Source organism: Macrobrachium nipponense, chromosome 37 (assembly GCF_015104395.2).
Source record: "Macrobrachium nipponense isolate FS-2020 chromosome 37, ASM1510439v2, whole genome shotgun sequence".
NCBI classification, from domain to species: domain Eukaryota; kingdom Metazoa; phylum Arthropoda; class Malacostraca; order Decapoda; family Palaemonidae; genus Macrobrachium; species Macrobrachium nipponense.
Window position 1 is genome coordinate 42,004,893 of NC_061097.1, and position 15,992 is coordinate 42,020,884.

The window sequence follows — 15,992 nt, forward strand, 5'->3', positions numbered from 1 at the left end:
CTGTGATGCGATGCAAAGGTCAGGGTCACTGCGGAAGCCATGAATGAATGAACGAAATGTGCCCACTCGCCCATTATACGGCTTCGTGAGGAGCAAAGGCATTTTCCCAAATGTGTAGAATTTGCCTCCGTGGCCAACACCTACAGGGGAAAGCACGGCTAGAAAACCACACATCATTGGCCTAGCGATTCACTCTGGATCCTTCAGAATAATAATAATAATAATAATAATAATAATAATAATACTATTTAGCACTGCCATTCATACATTAATCGAACACACCAAATACAAGATAGACCTGCCTGAGGTCCTAGAATGGCGATTCCTAAGCATCAATATTATAATAACCTGATGATTTTAGGACAAAATTAGAGGGAGAGAAAGAGAGAGAACTTCATCACACACAAATCTCGTGAGGTCCTATGGGGGGATCCTTATCCGAAACAAAATTAAGTCGAAATGTTCCGGGATTCAGACAACATCTTTGTGTAAAACGTCAGCTCTGGTTCTTTGAAAATGTCGCCTCTCTCTCTCTCTCTCTCTCTCTCTCTCTCTCTCTCTCTCTCTCTCTCTCTCTCTCTCAAACAGCTGTGAAATAAATCCTAGGTTTTGTATTTTTATTTATATATCTTCCAATCAGCTCACTGTTGTAGGCCACAGATAAGACGGAGAGAGAGAGAGAGATTTAATGAATTTAACTTATCTAAAAATACAATTATATAATAAAGTTAGTGCCCCTTGAACTACTTTGAACATATAGTAATAGCATACAAATAATTAATTGAAGATATATTCTTTAAAAAAATAATTACCTCTCCATTACATAGCATTTACTAACAGCTATGTATTGGAGATGCAAGTGAGAGAGAGAGAGAGGGAGAGGGTAGGTACGTGAGGGAGGAAAGGGGGTGAGTGTGTACGCACTCCCGTGTAAGTTTCTGTTTGCGAACGTGCACCGAGCAGCTGACTAAAGCGAATTAGATATTAAAGGACATTTGTAGTTCGATATATGTATATGAATCACGGTAATGTGATAGACTTATATAATGACTACGTGTGGGCAAAAGCACTACCACGCAACCGAGAACGAGATGGGCTGTATGCAGTCTCCAAAACAAAAAATACCTACGCACAGCAGGTATTTGAGGTGGGAGGCGGCATATATTTATATCTCTTGCGGTGGCGGGGTGGTCTGGTGCTTCACTGCCAGTCCTGGAATTGAGAGGTCGATGGTTCGTGTCTGTCGATCGCCAATTCTATTATCGCTTAATAAATTCCCCCTCGGTTTAACATATATGAAAATATATTAATTCCGAGGTAGGACGAATTAGATATTAAAGGACATTTGTAGTTTGATATATGTATATGAATCACGGTAATGTGATAGACTTATATAATGACTACTTGCGGGCAAAAGCACTTCCACGCAACCGAGAACAAGATAGGCTGTATGCAGTCTCCAAAACAAAAAATACCTATGCGCGGCAGGTATTTGAGGTGGGAGGCAGCATATACTTATATCTCTTGCGGTGGCGGGGTGATCTGGGGCTTCACTGCCAGTCCTGGAATTGAGAGGTCGATGGTTCGCGTCTGTCGATCGCCAATTCTATTATCACTTAATAAATGCCCCCTCGGTTAAACATATATGAAAATATATTAATTCCGAGGTAGAGCGAATTAGATATTAAAGGACATTTGTAGTTCGATATATGTATACGAATCACAGTAATGTGATAGACTTATATAATGACTACGTGCAGGCAAAAGCACTACCATGCAACCGAGAACGATATGGGCTGTATGCAGTCTCCAAAACAAAAAATACCTATGCGCGGCAGGTATTTGAGGTGGGAGGCGGCATATACTTATATCTCTTGCGGTGGCGGGGTGGTCTGGGGCTTCACTGCCAGTCCTGGAATTGAGAGGTCGATGGTTCGGGTCTGTCGATCACCAATTCTATTATCACTTAATAAATTCCCCCTCGGTTAAACATATATGAAAATATATTAATTCCGAGGTAGAGCGAATTAGATATTAAAGGATATTTGTAGTTCGATATATATATATATATATATATATATATATATATATATAGAGAGAGAGAGAGAGAGAGAGAGAGAGAGAGAGAGAGAGAGCATAACAGGAGATACTCGAATTAAAATAATGCCGCCAAGCATATTCACACTCCGGATCGTATGGACAAGAATAGTCTCACTTATGCACTGAAAAAAAAAAAAAGGTGGAAACCTACGAAAATACTTGTTTGGTACGACCGTGAACGCAATTCTACATGCAAAAATTTGCGCAATTGAGAGATTCGATGAAATTATTAACTAACAAGCTGGAAAATATATTTCCTTGAATCTTGCAATAGGCCTAACCATGTAACCAATGCTAAACGCGCATATAACTTGAATTTCGTTTTTTTCTTTCTTTCTTTTTTTTTTAAGCCAACTTGTGTCTTATTTATATTTCATTTAATCAGATGCTAAACTTCTCTGTGTTTCATCAAAAGAAATCATAACTTTCGATATAACGCTATATAAGTAGTAAGATAATTTGCAAATATTAGGCCAATGCTTATGAGCTTGGTTCCTGCTGCCACTCTATGGTGAACACTTGATATCACACTTTGAGAGCCGCAGATGTTTCTTTGGGGAAATTCTTTTTCTTTTCTTTTTTCTTTTAATAAACAATTATTGAACTTATATTGATCATTCACTGGGGAAATACTTTCTGCGCTTACACAGTTAATCACTGATACGTCTTATCAGATAAATAGGATGACAATAATTGGAATACATATACTAACTGACAACCCCACGAGTTTCTAAAGAAGTACGATCAATTCTGAGATTTGTCGCTTCACTTCTGGAACTTACTGTACAAACACCACTCCATTCACTTCTACGTTGCATTCACTCTCTTGCTCAGCAGATGCTGAAGACACTCTCCACCCATGTGTCTTAAGGCCCCCATACACTGAATGACTGTTTGTATCGTTCGCAACAACACTGTGTATGGGCTTGTTTAAATGCAAAAATTGGCGGAGCTTTGCAAAAGTGGGAGGAGCTTCGTGTCTCAACAATCTCGGCGGGAATCTGTCATGACCTGGTTGCTGCTGGCTTGCGACTTAAGTCTGTCATACACAGATCGTTCAAAGTATGCGTTTGTCTGCTGATATATCGCTATCGTGCGCGTCTCCTCTAGAGATGATGCCGTGTCTCCTCGAGACAAAATCTTTGTTCAGACTGAAATCGGTGCAGAGATCGTTCATACTGTATGAATAGCGTGTGTGTGTGTGTGTGTGTGGATCGATAACGACAATCGTTCAGTGTATGGGGGACCTTTAGACCCTGCATACTCTCTTCACCAACTTGCCACCCTGTCCTCCAGTCTTTCCTCATGACTGAGCCAATCCTCCACCGACAAAACCCCTTTTCCCCCTCATCCACCTTTTCCAGTTCTCTTTCTACCACAAATACCACGTCCATCTCTACACACTCCACCTTTTCTTGCTCTTCTGTGGAGTAGAGGTAATTCATCAATAGCTTCATTACATTCCAACACTGGCTTGGGAAGAAGAAGAAGAAGAAGAAGAAGCCTGCTACCTTATGTGCTTCGTCTAGTGTTCTCCAACTGGCCTTTAATCTCTCACACTGCTGTCACTTTGAATACTTGCTCCCAAATGCCTGTGAGATTCTACTACATTCTCCTAACGTCCATAATTACGTTTGCTTTGTATGTGTGTGTGTGTGTGTGTGTGTGTGTGTGTTTAATATACATATACAGGGTGTCCATAACGTCCCCAGTATCATTACAAGCCATAAATATATCTATATATATATATTATATATATATCTATATATATATATATAGATATATGTATATATATATATATAAATATATATATATATATATATATATATTTATTTGGCTTGTAATGATACTGGGGACGTTATGGACACCCTGTATATGTATATTAAACACACACACACACACATACAAAGCAAACGTAATTATGGACGTTAGGAGAATGTAGTAGAATCTCACAGGCATTTGGGAGCAAGTATTCACTGTGTATATATATATATATATATATATATATATATATATAATATATATATATATATATATTATGATATACATATATATATATATATATATATATATATATATATATATATATATATATATATTAGGGCTGTTGCCTTGTATAATAAGGCGCCCTATGAGGTAATGTTAGACTTGCGATAATCTTACGCTAAATCGGTTGGTTATGCACTTCCATACTCATTGGAGTGTCTTGGGGTTTGCTGATAACTTACGAAGTGGTTATGACGACGATGTGTTAAACTCATGATGATATCTTTTCTGATGCGAGGTTTCTAGTAGAAAACACGAAGTATAAAAAATAGTTCTATTCTCTGAGATTACATGATGAATATAGAATTGTACAGGTCTGCCAATGACGATGGCTTGATCGCTTCTGCCAATGATGATGGCTAATTCCACTCTGTTCTCACTGCCATCTCGGTTACAAGTCATAAAGGAAGCAGACAGTAGCTCGAACACATGAACATACATACAAATGAGACATTAGAAATCACGTAGGCCGTTTGAATTATAGGTCGCGGTAGTTGTCTCAAGCAGGAAGCTTGGACTAATGTTTCAAAACAAATGAATGACCACAGGTGACGGCATGGAATAACATTCCATATTTTTATTATGTAATCACTTACATAAAAGCTCGGTCAGCTACAAAACCAACCACTGAATATTACTCAAGCTTCACTTGCATTTGACTTATAGGAGTATGATACAGACACTATGTGAATATATATAGATATATAAAAATACTTATAAGTAAAGAAAAAATTCATGGTGTACACAAATACAGATTCAAGTAATAAGATATAAGACACAATATGCATATGATGATTTCGTAAATAATAGTGATCACGTGATATATACTGATACAGTTTTTCACTTTATATCATTAAGATACATATGCTACAGAAAATACTAATCTACTCTGATAATTGCATAGAATAAAGATTAACATGATGAAAATCATATTTTAACTGATAAAAATTCATATATGAAGTGATAAAAATTATTTTAATTTTTTATGCTGACTTTTATATAACTGGTTCATTAATTAATCCATATACTAACTCATATATAACTGCAGTTATTGGTAAGATAAAAGGTAACAGATTGATTATAGGCTACCTGATTTATTTATACATATGTATATGGACTCATATAATTATGATTAATATATGTGCACTTAATACAACTGATTCACATAAACGACTAATCTAAGTGATTAATCTAGGTGTACTTTAAATAGATTCCTAGTGCGTACACGCAAAGATATATTTCGATTCTGTTATTTATGATCATTTATATAATAGATTCCTAGTGCGTACACGCAAAGATATATTTCGACTCTGTTATTTATGATACTTTATACATAGGATACATGACTGAGGTTACACTACTACACATTTAACTAGCGTTCGAACAACTTTTTGTCCATTACACAGTTCCAGACAACCACCTATAGCCAAATGAAATGGCCAATTCCAAATGGCTAAAACAAGGGGAAAATTGCCTGGTCAGGGTCCAACGTTCTATTTTGTGCTCATACTTGTTCTCTGCATCCTAAGCCACACGAATACGTTCGCAATGAATAAAATCATCCCCAGCACGAGTCCTTCACCAGCAACGTAGAGTTGAATATCCTTCTGGTCGTAATTGTCAGAAGTATGTCCCTTTTGTAGGCGATTTCCAACAGCCGCCGGAGCATTCCGCATTAAAACGAGATTAACGACGGGATACGGGTGTCAGTCGAAGAAGTCCACGAGATAAGCTTGTTCACTTATGATGGTGCTTATTCCTTTCACATTGTAGGCGGTTGTTACTTGACTGCCGTCGTCCGCAGCGACGAACGATTTTTTGAAGTTTCGATGTGAAACTCTCGTACTACAGGATACTGTAACCAGGTTCCATTAATCAGCCTGCAAGTGAAATTATTCTTGTCACAAGGGCAAAGTAAATTCAGACAACATCCAAACTCGGGAGGGCGAAAGCCATTAAGAACCAGACTTAACCCACATGAATTCGCTGATATTTTATGGAATTCAAAAGAGTCAGCTGTACAAACTTTTTTATCCATGGCATTATAACAATAAGTGAACCTATCCAGGTCTCTGATGACTGTAAAAATATCCATAATTATAAAAAATAAACAGATATCAATACAAATCCCAAAGAAAATTCGATATTACTGGTAGTAAGTTACTAGACAAAGAAGTGGAAAACGGAGCTATTTGTAAGATTGCCAGGCAACATAAGAGTCAAAGAGAATATTAATCATGATTCTGTATTTCTCTATGCTAACTGAAATCAAGCTGTGATGAAATCCGATCCTATGTGCCCCTAACAAAAGTTTCATATTCAATTTTCTCGCGCGCATTCTCTGAGGTTAATTTTTAAAACTTTATTAATAGGCAGGAGATGCAACGAAAGAACCCACTATATAACTAATTTCTATATAAACTTTGGGTTTTTCAAGAAAATGTGACATTTTCTCATGAATGTGATTTACTTGAATTGTAATAGGCTAATGTTGCAAGTAAATTTTTCATATACATGACCTGATACTTCTAAATATCCGTTTACCAATGTCATAAGCTGAATTATTGACTCTAATTGTCTATGAGGTTCAGAAAAAATTAGTTCATTTTGATGTTATAGAAATTCTGTTTGCTTATTTTGTTCCATAATTTTAAAACGATTGCAATTCCTTAACTAAAGTTGCATTGCACATACGGATAGACACTTGTACCTAACGTCTGCCTTGCCCATGAGAAGTTCGGGCTAAGCATCCCTCTCTCCAGCCAACTTGCTTTGCAAGCGGTTTATTGAGGTTAAAAGGAACAATGCTGATCCAGCAACGCGTCATGCACCTTCAGAACTGATGACGTCGTCACTTGGCAGGAGATTGCTCTCAGCCAGCTAAGAGTTACGTTACTTGCTGTATTAAATACGACTTTAGTATAAATTGGGTATTTTTTTGTTTTAATACTCCACCCACACGAGAAGAATGTCTGAAAAAAAAAACAGTACCAAAATTGAACAATATATTAGTTTCATGTTGGAAATCTGCATGATTGTAAATAAATGTAATTATGTTAAATTAGATATTCCTTATTTAAACTAATGAAAAAAGGTTTCCATACAAATTCTATGTATATTATTTGCCCTGTAAGATCCATATAGAATTATTCCATAGATATACATTTTCACTTCTAGACTTCCTGACTTTAAAATTATCTCATTTTATTTTATTTTATTTATTTATTTTATTTTATTTTGTATTTTTTTATTTTTTTATTTTTTTTTTCATTGACTACGAATATAAATCACCGGGACAGACAATATGTCAGTAGGTTTTGACATGTGTTTGAACTTTTAGCTTATTTGTCATTACTAAAGCGATAAGTTAGAGTTCAAATCTTTCGCATATATATTTGGATATTTAATTAACCTATGGTTACGTTTTGCTTATTGATTTTATCATGATTCCTTTTTTATTATAATTTGTAACGCTTCCGACTTCTTACGGAGTGTATTATATTGGCTCCACTTGTATCCATATTTATTTTATTTTTTATATTTATTTATTTATATATATTTTTTATATATATTTGATAAATTAATGGCTGGCTTGAATATGTGGAAAAGTGTTCTAGCGGCGTACCGTATAAGGCTACTTGCGGTATCATTTCTATAGATACAAGATATGAATGATAAAGGTATTTAAAACCGTGAGAACCGCTATAATCCAGTTCGGATCCAATATCATGAGTTGTAACTCGTAAGACATTGACACTTTCCTTTTTATCCGTTCTACCAAACCGATTGACTCTGGGTGATAAAATATAGTATTGGTTTTCTTAATGGAAAGGAATTCACACAACGAGTTAAGGAGATTATTATTGATTTACACCACCCGAGTCAGAGATTATTATGTGTTGAATTCCATGTTTACTGATTTAGCACTCATAAACATTCCTAGCGCACTCAATTGCGGTGTTTGTTTTTAGTGCTATTAATTCTATATAACGTGTCAAGGAACTATTAACACTAAGAAGTGTTTATTTCCTCTGTCAGACTCGTAACTCTGTTAATGATTCTACGTGTATTCTTTCATTGATTGATTTGGCACGGGATAGGCCCTTAAACTGACAGGTGCCTTAGTGTATCCCTTGTTTTCATGACACTTGTTACAATTAGTTATTTGCTTTTTATATCTGTAAGCACTGTAGGCCAGTAAAACAGTGATTTGGCTTTCTGTGACATAATAGAGAACCCTGGATGACGGAATGCAACCAGTTTAGGACGATTGGTATGAAAGAAATTATTACTACTACCTGGTCGTTAGTCACCTGCTGTGTTCTTCGGGTTTTCCTCGTCACGGACCTACATATAATATTACACTTGATTACATAATTCTGATACACATACTTTAAATATACTTTTGCTTTAGGGTTTCCGTTCGAAGTGTTTATTGTTTTGCTTAGCTGCTGACCCTTGTTTCCGTTCGAAGTGTTTATTGTTTTGCTTATTGCTGTTGACCCTGTTTCCGTTCGAAGTGTTTATTGTTTTGCTTATTGCTGTTGACCCTGTCTCCGTTCAAAGTGTTTATTGTTTTGCTTAGCTGCTGACCCTGTTTCCGTTCAAAGTGTTTATTGTTTTGCTTATTGCTGTTGACTCTTGCTTTGTTCAGTTTGTAACAGTTCTGCGCTCCAACCCAAATATTCAATGCTCGCGATCTCTTGGGTTAAGGAATATTCTTGTTTAGATCTTGGAGGAATTCCTCCAAGGTTTAGATACGGTTTTAACAATAGGCACGGATGTTTCTATATCTTTTAGTCCAATTAATGGTTCTTTGCAGTATGGTGCGGGATTGCGGGATAATGCGTCAGCTATGATAATTGCTTTCCCAGGTAGATACCTTAACTTGGCTCCAAAGACCTGAATGATCATATGCCAACGAGTTCCTTTGGGACTGTGATTAAAGCCTTTGAAAAACTTGGTAAGTGACTTATGGTCAGTAAGGATTTTAACAGGATAGCCGTAGATTATGAACTTGAAATGTACTAGTGAGTTAACAATACCTAGCCCTTCCTTGCCTATTACTGCAGATTTACTTTCAAAGGGCTTTAGTTTACGTGAATAAAAAGCTATAGGATAGAACTGTTTATCATATTGCTGAAGTAGTACCCCTCTTACCCCTTGGTCTGAGGTGTCTGTTGCAATAAAAAAAAAAATCCTTATTTAAATCAGGGATTTTTAAGTTAGGTGAGCTACATTATTCCGCTTTTTAAGATATCGAACGCCTGTTGATGCTTTTTAGACCATAATAAATCTACGCCCTTCTTCGTAAGATCTGTTAAAGGAGCTGTCATGATTGAAGAGTTACATATTTGCATACGATTGTAATACCCACTAAAGCGCAAAAGTTCTGTATCCCCCTTTTACGTTAATAGGTACCGGAAGTTATGAATAGCCAACACCTTTCCATGGACTACTTTAAGACCTTGACTAGACACACAAAATGTAAATAAACATGTTCGGTTTTTAAAACTCATATTTAGATATTTTACACTGAGATTATTTGTCTTTGTCTCTGTAGCACTAGCTCTAGTTTATGTGAATGTACTTCTAAGGTATTAGAAAAGATTATAAGACCAACCATATAGGCATGTAGGGTATCCCCTAAAAGTTTCCAAACACTATATTGTAATTGGGGCACAACGTAAGCCGGAGGCATACGTAAAAATTGATAATGTCCCCTGAGTGTGCTGAAGGCGGTGTATGATGTACACTCACTTAGCTAATGGTATCTGGTGAAAGCCTTTAAGTAAGTCCAAGCTGGTGAAAAATTTATTCTGCTTTTAACAAAGATAAGATATCGTCGGTACATGGCACTGGGAAAATGATCAGGAATCGTTACCTTGTTTAAACGACAGAAATCTACACCGATACGCCAAGTCCGATCTTTTTTGGCATGAAGTTTAAGGGAAAAATTATATGGGCTATTTGATTTCCTAATGACTCCTATTACTAACATTTTTTCAACTTCGTCATTTATCTCTATTTTGAAATTTCATTGGGAGTCTATACGAAGGTACGTATATAGCTTTATGTTTGTCCTTAGACCGCATTTTGTTTTCAATGACATCCGTTTTTCCCTAGAGATCACTCGCTAGTGGAGAAACTTCCTGGTATTCAGATAAAAGATAAAAAAAAATTCTGCTGAATCACCTCTGCTCGAATGACTTTACGGATATTACTTTAAATAGAGTATAAGAGAGATTCATCTACGACTGGTTGGGCGTGATTAAAAATTGGTAACAATAAAAAAAATGCGATATTTATATATATAGGTTTTGTGGATTACTAGATTAACTTGTTGCTGCGAGTCAACCGTGTCTAGGGCTTTGTTAGCGGAAATCATTATATTCTAGAGTGTCGGGAAGGATTAAAATTTCATTTCCCAGCAAAGTCTTTTTACACGTCCTAAGACATTCGAGGGTGCATGCGTCTCGAGATTTTGCGTGCAAACTGCGACTGCGGTTGTTGGAGAATTCTGTTGGGTCGTTGAACAATATCACGATTTATGAGACAAATGATTAGTTCTTCTATATAAGTTATTTGATTAACTGTGTCTTTTTGTTCAAAACGGATTTTAATATGTTTGAAGGTTTATAGAATTTTCCCTTGATATACACGCCTTATTTGGCAGGACGTAAGATAATGTTTTTGTTTTTTTTTATAACTTAGAGGTATCTGTAAGTGCTCGCTTATCCGGACTTCTCATTCGGGAAGTTCGAACAACAGACGGTGAGTCCGTAAATACAGGATATTACGTTGTCTAAAGGCATAAAAACAAGATATTCTAATTTTTACGGCGCTTACAGTCGGGCTTAATCCACCACTACTTATAATAACTTATGTATTAAAATTACGAGAACCTGCTCTGATTACTTGATACGGTCGTGTGATTCATAGGAAAATTCCTTTTTAATTTTTCCAACATCGCTCTCCCTCTCCGCTGATGTCGCTTATGTGGAATGTGCTATGCTTTGAACACTCGGCAGATTTAACTGACCCTGACCATCTGACTAGATGACACAGTAACCAAGTTTGCTTAAGCACGATTTGTTTGTTTCTGAAAGGGCTACTGTTTACCTATTTCTTTTTGTAATAATTAGGATTCTTCTCTTTATTACCATCGGCAACGTATTGTATGTTTTTAGCATTATTTTGCTGCTAGTTACGTATAAAGCAACGAACGTATGAATGACGAACTATAAAGAATTGAGCGATTACTATTAAAATAAGTTATCTCTACTGCGTTATCGTGTACTTGCTGTGGTTTACTTCATTCTTTGCTAAAATTTGAAATAGTGAGGGATCCTGGTCAGCACATTTAGCCTAATGAAAGTTTTGTACAGACATGTTATTCCTTGCAATCCAGCCGTATTTCTAAAGTTAAGTTGAGTCATTAAGGTTCGATATTTTACGCATATAACTCAAAAGACTCAAGGCTAAAACTGCGATCGGGACCTTGCACCGGAGTCTTTATTGTCCTGACCCGAAATAGTGTTACCTCTAATTTATCTAGATTTGAACGGGTGTTCCACTTGTTTTTGTGTGTTTTCTAATCACTACGGTGCCTAACGACCCTATCCATGCATCTGCATAAATACAGACGTCCACTGTGTAAACGCATATATTCACTGTTTTATATGATTTGTTACGTAAAGGATTAATAATCACCCAAAATGATAAAATTAACACAGTATATGATTATGATATTTCAGTAGAACTTCTGGAAACAGAAACTCAAAGATAAAAACTCGCAGTAGCGAAATCTCAATGATGTAGATAATTTCTGTAAAAAAGTAAGATTAAGAATGTCTCGTAACTTCAGCCACAGGAATAACGAAAATTCGACCTGTAAAGGAAACACTCAGTTACTCCAAATGAATAATAAAAAAATTTTACTTAGCTTGATTTTGTGGGAAGTCACGGTGTTCCGATAACGACACGCCCTTGGCCCTCCTTCTCTGTTAAGCGGATGACCTGGTTTGGCTTGAGTCTCCCTTGTGCACATTGTTTGTTTGTCGGATGATTCGATTCCTTGAAGATCCGATGCTGAAGACGCATTCGGTTTATTTCTTGAAGTGCTGGAAACGCTCACTAAACGATGATACTAAGTTGCTTGAAGAATCTCTTGCTTTCGTCGTCATTGATTTCTGATATGATACATTATCGTTATTCTTCAGAAGATGTTGAAGAGTTCTTGTTGTTTTCTGAAGTTGCTCACTAAACGATGATACTAAGTTGCTTGAAGAATCTGTTGCTTTCGTCGTCGTTGACTTCTGATATGATACATTATTCATTATTCTGGTTTTTCTTCGGAAGACGTTGTAGAGTTCTTGTAGTAGTCTGCCACCAATATTAGGGCTGTTGCCTTGTATAATAAGGCGCCCTATGAGGTAATGTTAGACTTGCGATAATCTTACGCTAAGTCGGTTGGTTATGCACTTCCATACTCATTGGAGTGTCTTGGGGTTTGCTGATACCTTACGAAGTGGTTATGACGACGATGCGTTAAACTCATGATGATATCTTTTCTGATGCGAGGTTTCTAGTAGAAAACACGAAGAATAAAAAATAGTTCTATTCTCTGAGATTACACGATGAATATAGGATTGTACAGGTCTGCCAATGACGATGGATTGATCGCTTCTGCCAATGATGATGGCTAATTCCACTCTTTTCTCTCTACCATCTCGGTTACAAGTCAAAGGAAGCAGACAGTAGCTCGAACATATGAACATACATACAAATGAGACACATTAGAAATCACGTAGGCCGTTTGAATTATAGGTCGCGGTAGTTGTCTCAAGCAGGAAGCTTGGACTAATGTTTCAAAACAAATGAATCACCACAGGTGACGGCATGTCAACTTAGCCTACTTTTATTGGTATTACGTCATCTTTATCGTCTCTGGTCTGATCACATTCCTGCAAGCAATCTGGTTGACCTCTTTAGTTTAGTTTTTTATATATATGGAATAACATTCCATATTTTTATTATGTTAACACTTACATATATATATATATATATATATATATATATATATATAATATATATATATATATATATTGTCATTCGTGACGGCTGTTCCGCCATTTTATCCTCTCATACGAGAGAAGCAGCATTGGAATTTGAATGAATGCAAGCTTGGTGCCCCTACCCAGAGCTTCGCCACACACCCACCTATCCTAGAGCAGTCACCTCCCCGAGGTCTCTTACTTTCAGACCCACCGCAAGACGACAGCACTAAGTTGGCACGCCCCAAATGAGGAATTGTGATGCATTTCTAGGCCTAAGACAAAAGGGACCAAAGGTCGCTGACCAGTAGAAAACCCTCCAAGGAAGTAAACCCCCCACTTTCGAAGGATGAGGGGGAGGAAGCCGAAGCGTGGGTGGCCGTTTTTCACCGACTGAGAGTCTTACGAGGTGGATGTGCTGTCCTCTGTCCGCCCCTTCCGAGAGGCAACTGTCTCTCCTTACAAGGTAGGTGTCTGTTGTATGAGAACCTCGTACCCTAACCTATCCTTCCTCCTTCCCCAGGATAGCATTCCATCCTTCCCTCCTATCCGTACAGAAAGAAATCCTATCCACCGATCCTTTGTTCCTTCCCTCTCCTACCCTCCGGCGTGCCCTCATGGCGGGCTTTGCTTAAGACCGTTTCCCCTTGCCTGAGAGCAGCCTCTCTTCATAATGTCTAAGCGCTAACCATTTGTAAATATAGCTGCTGCCATGTGTAATTAAGTATAAGACTTATTGCTACGTCCATTAGTAGAAATAATCTGTATAAGTCAAATAGTGCAGTGTAAGTGAATGGTTAAGTGGATTAGCGTATCTGTGCATATTAACTAGTGTTTAATTGTCGTAAATTTCCCTTCCAGGGGACGAGATTATTTTGTTGAACTTCCATGTAAGGTTACGAACTGTAGTTCACCATTCCACTCCAGAGAAGCCCCTTGCAGCTTCAAGCTTCAGCTGTTAACCAGGTTAACCTAATATTATTTATTCCTATCCATTGTGCTCTCTTTTGTTACTAAAATTGTGCAAAGGAATTGTTAAATACATTTATTGCCGATATTTAGTGTCTGTATGCCAGCAGGCGACCTCCAAACTCCCTTTTTTTATCTATATAAATTATGATACGCGTGTGCTAATAAATAATTAAGGAAGTAGCACTGGTGTAACGTAAGACTGGCGACCAAAGCTAGGATTCGCTAAGATAGTTGGTTATTGGTTAATATCTTTGTTTAAAAGTAAAAATTCCCCTTTCTATCTTTGGTGACTAAGACGAACCTTAATTTCCCTTTAGATTAAATTATATTATAACTGGAGTTGGAACCGTGGAAATACAACAGCCAAGAAAACTTTAATATTTCGTTAAAATCTCTCGTAAGTGTTAACCAGGGATTTGAATAATAAACAGGGCAAATAGAAATATAAATTCCCACTAACGTTCGTAATCATAACGCAAAAACAATCACTGTGTTTTATGCTCATTTTTACATCTTAAATTGTTGGTTGTGGAATAGTCTCTTGTTTAAAATCCCGCAAAAACAAAGTGTATGCGTGTGTGCATGAACGCTTCTATCCCGCAGGGCAGCCAACCGTCAAGTGTTTAAACGATTTTCCATAACGAGTTTCAATATCGTTCATAGATAGCAACAGAAATCGTCGTGTTAGGTTGTTCTTATTATATTTAATGCAATTATATGCTTAGATTTCAAAATAATTATGATTTAAGATTTTTTTTTCTTTTACAAAACTTAACTTTTGCACGGTAGTAAACAAAGGGCTAACCTGGGATAGTCTAGACTCTAGCCCCACACACACACGTAACCCGGAACGAAGACACGGTTGCCCTGCATGTTTGATTTTCTCTTTCGAGCTCCGACTTTACGTGTTTATGTTAGTAGGGCAAACTTTTTCAGTGTGAGGAAAAGGTAAATAACGGTATATGCCTTGTTACTTTGTAAATTTTTCCACCTAGTGTGATAGGCATATGTAAATGTTGGGAGAGAAATAATTCCTGTACGGTTGCACTAAATCGTTCAGTTTAAGAAATCATAATATTATAATTTATTTCAGTTCTTAATTAAATTGTGGTAGATGATCTTTCTATTAACTTTTGGGAGACATAATTCATTTATTTTAAGTGAAGGGATTGGTTATTGGGATTAATCGTCTCTAGTGAAGCAAAATTAATGAGCATCCCTTTGATTGCCAGCTAAACCAAAATAGCAGTTCCTACGCAATCATATCTTACGCTTTACCCGCCCCCACCCCCCCAGGGTCAATTTAAGGTTGTGTTATTTTAGACGTTTGCTTACCTTTAGAGTTCTTATTGTACCCTTAAACAGACATCCACACAACTACAAACCCAATTTTTAACAGATAGCTTAGGGGATCACCCCTCGCTGCGGTTCCTGCCGTAGGTCTATTTCTAGCTAGCCTAGGATCACCCTTCACTGTGATTCCAGCCATACGTCTATTATTCTAGCTAGCCTAGGGGATCACCCCTCGCTGTGATTCCTGCCGTAGGTCTATTATTCTAGCTAGCCTAGGGGATCACCCCTCGCTGTGATTCCTGCCGTAGGTCTATTTCTAGCTAGCCTAGGATCACCCTTCACTGTGATTCCTGCCATAGGTCTATAATTCTAGCTTGCCTAGGGGATCACCCCTCGCTGTAATTCCTGCCGTAGGTCTATTTTTCTAACTAGCCTAGGATCACCCATTGCTGTGATTCCCGCCGTAGGTTTATTTTTCTAGCTAGCCTAGGAGATCACCCCTCACTGTGATTCCTGCTGTAGGTT